This window comes from Bombus affinis, chromosome 13 (assembly GCF_024516045.1).
Source record: "Bombus affinis isolate iyBomAffi1 chromosome 13, iyBomAffi1.2, whole genome shotgun sequence".
In the NCBI taxonomy this organism is placed as follows: domain Eukaryota; kingdom Metazoa; phylum Arthropoda; class Insecta; order Hymenoptera; family Apidae; genus Bombus; species Bombus affinis.
Genome location: NC_066356.1, coordinates 5,916,441 through 5,928,714, shown reverse-complemented (window position 1 = coordinate 5,928,714; position 12,274 = coordinate 5,916,441).

Here is a 12,274-nt window from a genome sequence, read left to right as displayed (position 1 = left end):
TCAGTTGGACATTGACGGCGTTGTGCTCGTACAAGCTCGTCGTGGAAAGCTTGTACGGCGCGACGTAATTACCGGAAGGCTCGTCGGACAACGGCGTCGCGATGCTCCCGATGCTTGAACATTGTGTCGTAGCAATGTAATGTGGAACGCGGAAAGCTACATGCATTGACAAAAAGTGTACCGAGACGTCTGTACACTGCGAGCTGTGATGAAGAATGGCATAAACGAGGTTGCTGCTGGAAACGCCGTCATTACGCTCGACGTTGAGAAATTTCCATCGTTAAGAAGTGCTTTTATTTCCGGGTGCAATTTGACTATTTCTCTCCTTCTTGCCTTTGAATCTATTAGCGAAACAAATGTGAACCGTCAAAACTGTAGTTTCGTAGCAGAATTGAATTTAATCATTTTTTTAGCCCTGAAGTATCATTGTGGAACGTTTCGTTCTTCGTCAATTTTTTACAGAGTGTCTAAGATATTGTGGCTCTGTCGTCTTGTGAGGAGATCGAATTCGTTAATCCTTGGAATATTATAACAGAACACTAAAGATCTACAGTCATTTTTGTTTCAATTACGATTGCTTTTTACTGTTTATGCTTTCTGATAATTCTCTGTGATTGGAAGAACCAGGCTATTCGATCGTAGGTCTGAACTCGTTACGCTGACAAGCATGTATTTTTTAAACATTTATACGTAACGATCCATTAAGCGTTAACAGGATCGTTATATGGATATCGTAGAATCAGAGCAAACGAAATATAAAATACCTATAGCATCTCGTGAAACAGTTGCCTCTATTGTATATCGAAAGTTGGCGAATTAATCGTGCATGCAAAGATCCAGTGGTAATGCATTTAATACAATGACCGCATTGTTACATTTTGTCTGTCAAAAGCAGAGTATAAGAAAAAAGAGAAATTTCTGAAATAACGAGAATTCATGGGTCCAGTTTTATTACGTGAAAACGTCGATAACATGCTGTCAGGATGGAAAGCGTTTATGTTTAGAAGCTGTAAAACATTGGCTCGTTAGAGGAAGTCTACGAACGAGCACGGAAACAATGATAGAAAGTTCGTGTCGTTACAATGGGAACAATGTGCATTCGAACGACAGAACGCGTTTATTGTACCACGGAAATATTAGATAGCATCTCAGGAATATCTCTACTCGGAATACACCGGCGATTGAACGCCTTTCACGTTTCGTTAACCATAAATTCCAGATTAAATCTTTGATCCCGCATTGTTCTCCTTTGAAAAATTACTAATGCAATTTGGCAACTCTCCTTTTCGCTCGTCAGTCGTTCGATTCGTACGAGAAATTCGAGTTTCACGCGGATCTGCTTGAAATCTGCATACACTAGTTCCTCTATTAGCATCCAGCAGAACAAGTGGTAAGCATAATTGCCGGAAGAGAACGATCAAAGCAGTCTCTTTGCATTCGAAATAGGGAAGAGTGCGTTGAGCTTGCGAATAAGTAGAGACTAAGTAATTTAGCACGTGTCGTCTAAGTGTTAGAGAAAGTCTTATTCGTTAGATCCTTCTGTTTTAATTCTCTGCCAGAATATTTATACGACTACGATATCGTTTTACTTTTAACCGATAAAAACGAGTTAACTCGTCGGGTGAATCGTCGATTTCTCGAACGTAATATCATCTTTTTACGTATCATTTCATCTCGGTTAAAAATCAATTATATCGTATTTGCATTTGACCCAGTTAAAGTTGATAGATGCACAGCATCACTTTTTACTTCGTGATTATACAAGTTTTTGATTAAGGGTAACCTGGTTAATAGAAAAATTTTGCTACACGAAAAGTTCATTCTCAGTGGAATTATAAAACCTTTACTCTTTATGCAAATTTTGCAGCACTCTCTTAACGCGATTAAGTAGATCGAGACGCCTCGCGTTAGACTCGCGCGTTTAGAATTCGTACGATCTGACAGACGTTGACCGACTCTTATTTTTCATACATATATCGCTTTTTTGATCATGTTCAAATACCTTTACCGACAAGGACTAGTTACGTACCGAACGATTCAATTGCTTAAAAAAACGACTTGTTATTACATTAAATGAAACAAAATACTCGAAGTCTGTCTTGTTATTTTCTATATTTCTTTTAGCAATAAAAACAATTGTAAAATGAAATTCTTGGGTCGCATTAGAATGCCTTTAGGAGAAATAGTTACGCTAGAAAATTCAATTCTTGAGAAAATTACTGCTCGTGATATTAATGAAAAAGAAAAAAAAGAAAATTACTCCAAAGCCACTGCAGTATTTCGCTTTAATCTTTTAACTAGAGACAGTTTTAAAATTGAATCTTTGTCAGCATCAACGAGAAATTGCACTGTCGGCAACTTACACGGCGAACTGTACCGCCTAAGTCTGAAATCTGGCATTTTTAATCATTTCTCGAGGTCGACCATGTTTCTTCCCCTCGCCCTTTTTAACTCGAACGCGACAGAAATGCGCGCCACCGCGAGAAACAGACAAATTGCTTTTTCCAGAAAACTTTTTTTCACCGAGTGTTCTCCAGACGCGAGTGCTTTTCTCGGATCATCGTCGGATACGAGTGTACGATATACCGGTTCGAGCTGTGGGCGGTTCAGCATATATGTGTTTCGTATATTTAGATACACATGTGCGTACGTTCACGGGGAAAAACCAGAAAGAATGGGAACTGTATCCGTTGCGACGAGAAAATATCGGCGCGCCGGCAACTTCTTATCGTTAAGCTGAAATTGAAAATCGTGCCTCTGCTAGAAGATATCCTTTCATATTCATGGAAAAGTTTGAAAATAATTAGCTTCTTCTATATTCTATTTTGATAAATTTAACCAGACACAGTAAACTTCCTTATGCCCACTGAGGCCAGTCTCAAATTGTAGTGCATTCTGTGTTCTTTGAAAAACTGCTCTTAAAAGAGCAATTTTTATTATTATCGACTAAAACAATGTCTTCTACAGGCGTAGAAAAATATTTGACTCTGGAAGGGTTATTAAACAAATTGAACGAATGAATAGAAATTTCAGAGAAAGCATGCGAAAGCTCGTGATTTTCTCTTCTATGAACGCTTCTAGATTTCATTTAGATTTTCAATTATAGCGAACTATATAAAATTAGAGGAAATTATAACCAATTATGGTAAATTGATTATGGTAAACAATTATAATAGATTATAATCGACTGTAGCAATTTATATTAAGTGTAGTTATTCTTTAGTTTTTTTTTAAATAATAAAAAAAATGCCCCATTCTCCGACATCCTTGCTGACAGCCTCTCATCTTAATTACTAAAAAAATCTCTTATGAAACGGGAGAATGGGGATGGAGGGTCTCTTTTATCGTAGCACACAAATGTAAAAGAGGAACGAGAGTATAGGTGCAGGAGAATACTGTCGTTTTCGTGCGTACGTCCGGAATCAAAAGTGCTGAAAATCAGTGTGGGCGTCGATTCGTGGGCGTGCCACGTTATAGTTCGCTCCATGTATAGAAACGACGATAGAAAAGGGCGGCGTATTCCTCGATGGAACAAGATTGCACGTACGTACGTACGTATAAGGCCACGTACTGTTTTCTCAAATTAATCTTTCGTTCGACATCTTCGAACGCGCCGACTGCCATGGCGCCGCATCAAAGCAGTTTCCCTTCCTGGAAGCAATCCAAATAAAGGAATCACGTTTCTCGTAATTTGTCGCAATAGCTCCGCTACGATAACGCTCCGAAATAAAACGATTTGCGGGAAGTTGTAAAGCTCACTAGCTCGTAAATCATGAAGCTTCAAATGGTAGAGATTACGTTCCTTCTAGGCAGCGTAATCATTACATTAGAAAAGATTTTATTGATATTTCGCACGAAATTAGCACGATTTTCGAACAGCCAAGTTTTCGTGTAATTGTTTTATTAAGAATAACTCTTTATGATCATTCCTCGAAAGTTTATTTCGGTTATAACACTCTCTGCTCCGGAAGCCTGCAAATTTTAATAGCATAGTGTGTTCTCATTGCGGTCGTGGCTCATTTGCGGTAACCGACAGAGTGGATCTGGCCTTAAATAAGTAAATGAGAAAAACAAGTTTTAATAGAAAGTACGAACAATACTCGATAATCCGATAATTAAAAGGATGTTACGAACGAAACTCGATATTTGGAAATTCAAACATTCTAGACTTAAACGTTTTAAGCTCTAGATTTCACTCGAACTCACACTCGAAGCGTTCAACGAATTGAACATTTTTAAAAAAACGAATTATCAAAAAATTGTTGCACGTTTGAACGTAAAATTGAAGCAAAATATCCCCTCGAAGGTAAATTCTCCCCTAACATAATCTAGCTCGTATACTTTGGTAGATTTTAAAGATATCTATCATTATATTCTAGAAGAGGGTGACAGTCACCAAGAGTATACTGGAATTATTCATTAGAAAGGCTAAAGACACAAAAACAGTTGAAGTTCGACGCTGTAAAAATTTTCCTTGATGTCCCCGTCGAGGATGTCGTTCTAAGTAAGAAGACGCTAACAGGCCCCGTTTGCCGTCCACTTTAATGAAGCTAATTAACCCGAATGTGTAACCATGGGGGGACAAGATGGCATTAGTTTCGCCGCTTGAGTCGACGACCCAAAATTGGAGAGATTAACAGCATCCAATTTAACTTTGTTCGGTCGAAAACAGACGATCGCTGGTTCGCAGAAGAAATTAATGGCTATCGTCCGTTCAATTCAAACGAGATTTTCAAGCAGTTTCTTTGGGTCAATGAAAATCTTCAAAGGTGAAGACATTTTTAGAGGCGAAAGCTAATTGCTGATATAAGATGAAGGATATAATTTAATGGTAACAGATCGATTACTACGAATTGATAGTGTAATCAGAATTATTTCAAATGAAAGTTAATCAACATTAACGTCCATTACAATATAAAACGAATCTTTTTAAAACAGAAGCTCTTTTTTCTTAAATAGCATTGTGCATTTCTCATTTCACATTCTTAAAGTGGAAGGAAAATAACGATTTAGAAATAAAATAGCGTATACTAACTTTTCACCCTATTCTTTTAGGACTATCATTTGGAAAATCGGAAAATTTCCAGGGATCGTTTTCACTCCTTTAGAAAGGATTTGGGCAGTAAAAAGTTGCATAATACATATCTGCATATCCCCTACATATCCCCAACGTTTCATAAATTTTTGAATTGTCGGGCTGGGAATCTTCCCTCGTCAGTTATTTATGAAGAAAAGATATTCTTTGTAGTTTAATTTATTGAACCACTTTTTTTTTAACGATCTCAAATATCCTGGCAACCGATTACGCGCCTTACTCTGTACAATTTACTGCGCGGGGTTATTGTTCAATTCTCTGGGGGAAAATAAGTCAGTTAAAGAAGAAAATAGGAGAAGACAACGATAGAAACTACGAAAGAACAGCTGCTGTAGACGGTCGTTAATTATTCTTGCCGTTAAAAACAAGGCTAACGCGCTTGTCCAAGCTTCCCTCGTGAGAAAGTTCGCAATCATTTGCACGCCTTTTAGTTGACCACCATGTGTACAAATTGAGTCCCATGCAGAAACAGCGTTGAACATTTTCATTAGAAACATTCTCAAGCCTCTTATCGTGCTCTTGAAATTTAATAATTCCACTTTGCAAAGTCGTTTATCGTGCTCTTAAAACTCAATAACACCACTTTGATCCTTTATCGAATTCTGAAGAATTGAAATTCCCCAAGTCTTTATCTCTCTATTTCTCCAACCCTGTAACTTTTAATTTCTTTAATTCTTGATTTCTCCAACTTCGAATTTTTAATTTTTTAATTACCGCTAACGCTCTAGTTTTTAATTTTTTTTTTTTATAGTTAATTTCTGCATTCTTTGACTCTGTAATTTTTAATTTTCTCTAATTCTCCAACTCTCTGACATTTAATTCTTTTAATTACTTTTAATGTTTTTTTTTTTTTTTTTAATTCTCTCAATTCTTAATTTCTCTAATTCTCTAATCTTTAATTCGTTTAGCTCTCCAACCCTTAATCTCGCAGATTCTCTAATTTTTAATTTCACCACTCTTAATTCCCCTAATTCCGTAATTTCATTGAGAAACAAGCTCTCTGTGATTTCTGCTGAACTATTTTTGGTGTCATCTCACTCTTAACGATATTCAGCCGAATACTGTAAACAGTTGTAGCTCGTGGCAGAAGCGAACACATATTCAAACGCATGGATGAGTAGCACTCGAGACAAAGGCCTCTTTTATCCCAGAGTTCACGGACGGCTGAATAGCGAATAAAGTAGTTCAGCAGGACTATGGAGGTCCATTGTTAAAATTGTCCGGCTGCTGCTGGATTAACAGATTCCTCCTTCTTCTCTTCTTTTTATTCCCATCAAGAAAGTCAGAGGGGATGTGTGTGAATCATCGGCGCGCACGTGACTGAGATTTCTATAAATGTACACGTCAATAACCATTTCTTTAATTAAAAATAAACAACTAAATGACGCGGCGATTGTTAAATTAATGGGGAAAAAATTGTCATTTTTTACCTCTGCTGCATTTAACATTAAATGAAAACTGAATGTAAGCTCTCGTTGCGTCCTCAAATACGCGAAAATGTGCCACTTTGGACAAAAGACTCCTCTGTTAAGAGAACCTCCAACGTTGATTTAATGTTTCTTCTTCATGTGGTACGATGATTCTACATTTAGATTAACTCGTGAAAATATTTCGTTATATGTATCACGCTGTTTTATAAACTTTAAATTCAACTTCAACTTTTGTAGATTCAGCGCGCCGGTAAAATCCGTGGCATCAACAGGAGATGAGATAACTTGTATTATATCTTCTAGCTTGCAGTTTAGTTCTGAAATGTAGTAGAACTTTAATTATCCGAAATAATTATAAAATACATATATATGAAAGATATATTGACAAAGAATAGAAAGGAGAACTTTTCAACAAAAATGTAGCAATTTCTTTCAGTTTCTGTCCTTGTGTTTTTTAATGAACCATTCTCTAATCTCCAATTAATCGATCGTTGATCGATATTTTAATAATCAAGACTCTACTCATATATATAAGAGCTTTCATATACGACATTTTTCAATACTTATTTTTAAACAAATACGACACATGACCGTCGTACTTTCCATCTTCTTTCGCAAGAAATATCAGCAAGATCAACTATCTATTCTTCTACACGTTGACACAGCTTAAGGGAAAAGTCAGCTATTTTTTTTCCCAAATATAAAAAGAAAACCTTGCATGGACAGCAGTATAGAAAAATCTTCGAAATCGTAGAGACGTCTTATTGCGCAGAACTCGATAGATTCGTACCCATAAATAAAGAACCTATACGAGGCAATATAGGAAATGAATTTTGCTATCACTCCTGAAGAAAATCTCCCGGGCGTACGATGAAAAGTACGTATGCCGTACATAAAAACTACGCGACCATAAACCGTAAGTAGAAATAAAATTGCAGCCAGTTAGAACTGTACGCGTCTGAAATTCAATTCTACCCACGACCCATCCTTATTGGATTCATAACAAGGTGTAGTGTCGGCCAATATCTAAGTCGTTGCTATATCCAAACGAGGAAGAAGACGAAGACGAGCGGAAAGGAAAGAAGCTGCAAAGACTCGGCGGTGTAATCCAAAGCGGACCGCGCGCGTTCGAACGCGAGGATGAGTGGTGCGCGAGACAAAAGGCCCTCTCTGCTCTGAGGAAAGTTCACGGACAGCTGAATGGTGAATAATATAGCGCAGAAGGACCAAGAGGAAGCAACGGTACAGGGCAAAATACTCTATATACCGTATGTTTCTCTCTGTCTTCTCAGTTTCGCCGCATCGGCTGTGTTAAAAAAATGGGAGAAGTTACGGGGTGGCGTGCAAGGGTTAAAAACAGACGAACGATAAACAGGAACGAGGAGGAAGAGGAAGAGGAGAGAGGGGCTGACTTGGTTGAAGAGCCCCCTAGCCAGTCTGCTATCGAGCAATTCTCGTTGCTATGGGGATAATCTCGAAAGGCCTCCTCGAAGTACGCAAAATCCGGCCTTTCCCTCGGCGATTTCCACTGAAACGCTGGCTATTCTTCCAAAACCTCGTACACAGCTGGTGCTTTTACCATGATAGAAAAAATAATCCGTTTTCTTTCGAGTTAGTCTTAATCTTCTTTCACTTTCCTGTGAAATTTTCTCTGTGTAATTATCCAGACTTCTCTTAATCTCTGGAAATTCCGTGTGCTTAAGGTTGTAGGTCTCTAATTTTTTGAATATTTAATAGGTCCATCTAACTAGGTCTACCACTTCTTTATTTACGAAACGAATTGCGTAATAAGAATTGTATGGGTAGGATTCGCCTGTGTAATGAATCGTGAAATGGCAAAAGTAGAATTAAAGAGTTCGAACATATCGAAATTTACTTTTTAAGAATTGAATATTAATCACCTACGTACTTACGTAATGCGATTGAGAAAATGATAGAAAATGCGATTGATTAATCTGTCTTCCGAGAGTATACGGTGTTATTTCGCTATATTATGTTGAATAGGTTACCTCTAGTACGATTTTTGTCTTCGTTATTTTTAGAGAGGACGCTCTATGCAAATTTCTCCCTTTCGAGCACGACGAACTGTTGTTACCGCGAGCACATACAAGTGTCACCACTTGGTAGGAATTGAAAGAGAGATGGCGAGGATCATTTGCAACGATACCTAACTAGCCACCAACCCTCGCCACCTTTACCCTACAAGTGGAATCGATGGCAGACACGTGGCACTCGACTTGCTATAGTCACCCTCACCTTCCCAGTTCCCTTTGTAGCTCTTTCGCGTCGAGATGACAGTCTGCAGACAACATGTCAAGGCCAAAATTCTCATTTACCCGAGACGTTCCAACATCGACTTCGTCGGACCCTTGTATCGATTCCGTGTCGTTGCGAATCTTCCCCACTAAACGCCATAATAGCCTGCTATAAAACATCATCTCGTATCTTACTGCATATGGCTGTATACGTGTGGTATAGGAATTATGTATGTGAGAGACCTTGTGTACCCTAAAATATACAAGTCATAAGAACAAAGAGGAATGATCTTACAGAAGAAGGATCTTCTTTGTTCTTGTTAGAATGAAATATAATTTATTTGTCGAAATTGTTCTTCTTAGGAGAAGAAATTGTGAAAGAATATACAGGATGCCTGGATAATTATAATGTAATAGGCAAGGGAATGATTGTACCTTTGTATGCACCCATTTATCACACGATAATTAAAACGCTCTACGATAGAAATAATTCTTAAACAATCGTCAAATGCAAAATTCCTTCGCATCTGCGCGGAAGTAAGCCGCATGCACTGAATGAATCAACAAGACGGGTAAATATTAATTCGCAAATTGATAACAAACATCAACTTGCTTACCCCGCGCAAACGTCCACGCGTTTTCATCTATTTTCATCGATGTCCAACGAAGACGAAACACCGTACGATCTTTTATCCTTGTCCCTTAGTTTTCCTTTCTATTTTTTATCATGCCATTGGAGAAATTACTTCCTTTACGTGCAGACCACCTCCCACTTTTCCCATTTCCGCCGATTTCTTTCGTTCCCGGCTAAACACGTGTGCGCTTGTTCTCTCCCTTTCCCATCCGGATCCTCTTGTTCTTAGCCCGGAGTCCTTTGGGAAACGGGGATGCAAAGGAGAAACCTACGAGAACATTCTTCAAGCAACCACTCCGCGAAAGTAATCCGAAACCCGCTACTTTTTCATTGCATAAGAATTTCAGAATCGCTTCTCCTTCCCTGAATTCAGCTCCTCTTCAATTACACCGTTACTCTGACTCTCTTTTAATTTTATTCCATCTTCCCTGCTTCACGGTGATTCAATGAACTGAACGACTGTTTGGTGCAATTAGAGCGAGCAACGATTTCACTGTGCTTTGAATTTTATGAAACGAATGGAAGATCAAGTTTCGAGGGGATTATTGAAGTCGCGATGGTCCGAACCTGGCTTTTCTTAATTGTTTGCAACGGTTTCAAAGCCTCCGAATTATAATCTGAAACTATAGTTATACGGGGATTGGGTGGCTATAGAATTTGGCAATCATATCGGAATGAAATTAGGAAATATAAAATAAAGGTTCGAACATGGATTTTCTTGATCGTTCAAAGTAGTTTCAGAAACTACTTTCGGATTATAATCTTTGAGATTGTGGTATTTATATGAGGAATAGGTTGCCGTGGAACTTGGGTATTACACATGTTTCATTCGATTTCTGACAATTTTCTTCTAAACTTTTCTAATATATTTCTTTAATATTTTAAATATTTATATAAGAATTATCTTAACACGCAGGCTGTTCTAGCAATCGTGCGAGCAAAGAAAAAAGCTGATTCTACGTACAAATATAAGTTAAAAATTGGAAACTAAATTTGTTCGTTCAGAACATTGCTTCCTAGGAGACCAAGTTCAAAAACGTATCTTCGTTTACGAGGAAATTGAATTTGCGCATGTCGAGTTACATAGCAAGTTTTCAAACTCGCTCTTCTCGAAAACAAGATCTGGAAGTAAAAGATTTCCCAGTCTTTCGATTTACTTAATATATGCCCTTCGTTAATTGCAAAATTGAAAATAAAAATACATTCTAATTGAAGATTACACGAGACAAATGTGACAACACCGATTTTTCTTGATTTACGTCACTTAATCACTGAAAAAGAATGTCTTAAGATGGAACAATCGAAGAATTGGAAGATACAAATCTTTCAAAAGCAGGTGACAAATCCACGCTGCTGCTTTGTAAAAGACGAAAAATATTAATTTAATTTACTGTACCGGCTGTGCTCGATTGATATAAATCTGCATAATTAATATTTTTTCAATGATCAAAGAAGCGACAGAGACACGCATTTAATCCCAAAATTAAACGAAAAGATATACCTTGTACGTATAATTGATTAACATGTCGAATCTTTAAATTGCTCTTCTAAAGGGACAAATATATGACCTATCATTTTTCATCTGTGATCTTCAATCATAGACAACTTTCAACAATCATAGACTATCTTCTTAATCTTATCAATAAAGACATGAGACATGAAATTCTTTCAATAGAATCTACAAATGATTAATTTAATTAAAATCTCGCTCATGTTGCTCGCACAACCTCCAAACCTGCCGGACGTAAGAAGAATGATTTGCAATGTTAATGCACGCGGGAGAAACTCAAGTACGAAAAATCCCTGGTAAGTTTATCCTCCGGTAGGATTCTCGTGAGAATCGCGTAAAATTTTCATCTTCAAACCAACGGATCGTTCGTGTACTATGGAAGAGCGCAGCTGTTCCCGTAAAAATTGAAAACGCCATGACTCGAGCGCGTGGCTTTCGGCCGTAAAGCGGAGAACGCACGCACCAACTCCTCCGTTAAAGATAAAAAAGAAAAAACAAGATAGAGAAAAGATCATTGCACAGACGTTTCCGCGTCTCGAATTAATCTTCGCGCCGCAAGGCGTCCTCCGCGTTACGTTTGATCGGTGTTTCGCGCTGCGTAAATCGTGCAAGTGTTTGTATTAAAAGAAAGAGGAAGCGAAAGGAAGGAAGAAGGAAGGAACACGCGGAAGCCATCTGTTCATCTGCTGCGTTGCCTGATTAATTCAATTACTTAATCGGACGACGAAGATTTTCGATTCGGAAAGCCTCGTGAATTATTCACCAGCTCGTCCGCGAAGGTAATATCGAAATCATGGAACACTATGAATAATTGGAGAGTCGCGGTGAACTCTCTGGCTAAAACAATAATTTGTTTTAGTTATTCGCTATGCTGTAGCTTCTTTCCATTGCTGTTTTAACCTGGTGAACCAGGATTAAGAAACAACTATCCTTCCTTTCAAGCGTTATACGTAGCCGCGTAATGGTTGCCCTATTTGCATATTGCGCGGATACAGACGCGCTATCGTGTATAATAATTTCTTTGTAGCTATCATGTTCGGTTAGTACGAAATTTATTCCACGATCGTTTGCCACGTTTTACTCCGCGATTTCATTAGACAGTTTTAAAGTATCACAGCTTTGATAATGATAAACGATTATGTTTTTACTTTGGAACAGTTTCATAAATTAAAATGGCAAAAATGATCGATCGGGCGGAAGTAAGTTCGAAACTTTAATATGTAAAAGAGAACAGAGATGGTTCCTGTGAACTTCGCTAAAATCTTGAGCAGAAAGTAAAGAAGATTTCTTTTTTTACTCGCACTAGAGTGGAATCTGAGATTGTACAAAAAATATAAAAACTCAATCAAA